Source organism: Triticum dicoccoides, chromosome 1B, assembly GCF_002162155.2.
Source record: "Triticum dicoccoides isolate Atlit2015 ecotype Zavitan chromosome 1B, WEW_v2.0, whole genome shotgun sequence".
Taxonomy (NCBI): Eukaryota; Viridiplantae; Streptophyta; class Magnoliopsida; order Poales; family Poaceae; genus Triticum; species Triticum dicoccoides.
Window position 1 is genome coordinate 566,147,628 of NC_041381.1, and position 2,375 is coordinate 566,150,002.

The window sequence follows — 2,375 nt, forward strand, 5'->3', positions numbered from 1 at the left end:
CGTGGGGTCAACAGCAGCAACAACTTGGCTGGGGCGCGCTCGCGGGTAGGTTTGGGTTCGGCAACGCGATGTGATGCGATGCGAACGACCGATCGTTTGACTCGTTATGCACGACACAAGTACACGACGCGGTCCCCTCTCGCGTGCCATGGATAGGCCATAGGCGACAGGCGAGTAAATTACACATAAGTATCACAATTGGGGCACTGGAAACAGATTGGTACCAAGTTTGGTAATTTTTACGTGTCAGTATCAAATCTGGGGCTAGACGTTACAAAAAGGTCTAAATCGCGTATAAACGTGTATTGACGGTGTATCTGACCGGCGGGGCCTGCATGTCAGCTGCCGATGTGGCATTCTTTTTGCAGAAACCCCTTGCACCTCCTTCGTCCTCACAGCGGCGGGGCCTGATCTGGATCGAGGGGAGGAGCCCCTCGAGCCCGAGCTCATTCGCCTCCCGTAGCCCCCGCCCCGCCCTGGGCTCCTCCTCGCCGCGCTGCCGGCCGGCCACCGGAGCACCACCACCGGCGACCAGGACCAGGCCGTCCTCACACCCTGCCTCTCTCCTTCTCTTCCTCCTTCCATTTTTTCTTCTCTCTCTCTCACCCGAAGCTCTCTCTCTTGACGCGCCGCCTTGGTTCTCGTCTTCTTGGACTCCGGCGCCCGCATAGCCTCCTCCAGCGCCCACGCCTCCTCGATCCTCGCGTCCTGTAGCGTCGCACCGCCTCCTGCAGCTCCAGCGAGGGCAGGACCCGTCGGAGGCCATCTTGCCGAGGGCGACGAGCGCGCTCCTGGGGTCCCCGAGCCTGCAGAACCGGGCGACGGCGATGCCGTAGGTGGCGTCGTCGGGCCGGCGTGGGGAGTCGGGGCGGCAGAGCCAGCGAAGCACGGAGGCGGCCTCGTGGGCGCGGCGCATCGCGAGGAGGTGGCCGAGGAGCGGGGTGGCGAGCGGGAGCGGCGAGGGGCGGACGGGGTGGTGGCGGAGCGCGGTGAGCAGGGCGAAGGCCAGGGTGGGCGTGGGGAGGGAGGCGAGGTGCTCCGCGAGCGGAGGGAACGGGAGGCGCTCCGGGGAGCCGGGCAGGAGGAGCGCCGCGGAGAGGAGGCGGCCGGCGGCGGGGACCTGGCCCTCGGAGATGAGCCGCGGGATGAGCGCGGAGATGGCGTTGAGCTCGGACGGGGAGAGGGGGGAGGGAGGCGCTTCCGTTGTGCAGAGGCCCCGAAGGAGACGGTGGAGGCCACGAGCAGAGGCCGCGGCGGTGCGAGCAGGGGCAGCTCCGGCGGTCGTGGTGATGCGAGTGGGAGCTCGGGCTCGATGGATTCTCCCCTCGATCCAGACCGGGCGCCGCTGTGTGGGGGGTTTCTGCAAAAAGAATGCCACATCGGCAGCTGACATGCGGGCCCCGCCGGTCAGATACACCGTCAATACGCGTTTATACGTGATTTAGACCTTTTTGTAACGTCTAGCCCCAGACTTGGTACCGACACGTAAAAATTACCAAACTTGGTACTAATCTACTTCCAATACCTCAATTATGGTACTTCTATGCAATTTACTCTCGACAGGCCCACCCCACCCTGCCGCACCGCACCGCATTGTCGTTCGTTGGGTCTTTCGCTCCCGTTCCCGTCGGGTGCGGAGTACCACGCGATTCTACCCTTCTCGTTTCCAGGGAAACTCGGGTACAGCATATCTTGGCCGCGTAGTACGTCATAACTCCGGTGCGCGCTGCGCACGGCGGCCTCCGTGCTGCAGCAGGGGTGAAAAGAAAGTGGCCGACGTCGGCAGCGGCGGCAGATCGGCCGACGACTTGTTCTGACTGGCCTGAAAAGAAAAATCCAGGGAGCAGACGGTGCCAGCCAATTTGATGCGTTCCCTGAAAACGCGTCAAAGCGCCCGAGCTCTCTTTTCTTTTTCTTTCCGGCGATTAAAAAGCGCAGGGCTTTGTGCCCCGGACGCCGGGCGGAGAATAGTCCATGCCGAAGATCTCTTCAGACGGTTTTGGATTGTTCCAAATGGGTTATTGGTGCAAGATTCAGGCTAAGCATACGGGATCTTTTTCGGTATAATTACAGACAACGCAATGGTACAGAGATACGCACACCGGAGATCTCGCGTCTTAACGAACAGTGACAGTGTATGTAAACGACAATGCAGGCCTAGCATGTCTGTGCTGGTCACGACTCTGTAGAGTTAGGCTTAGCGATTTTTTATCGAAAAAGACCACCTGCGCAATTGAATTGCTAGAAAAGACCCCCTCTGAGATGATTTGATAAAAAAGACCCCCTCGGCCATGGCGGCAGGCGCGCCAGGCAACACGTGGCACCTGCCGCCATAGCGTCAGGCGGCACGCTGCTTGGAACGTGAATAGGCCGGC

The 2,375-nt window shown here is 61.1% G+C and overlaps 1 pseudogene; it reads right to left on the reverse strand.

Annotated features, from left to right (window-relative positions):
* Positions 1-264: 264 nt before the first annotated feature.
* On the reverse strand, positions 265-1,393 carry LOC119350621 (annotated as a pseudogene).
* Between the last annotated feature and the right edge of the window lie 982 nt (positions 1,394-2,375).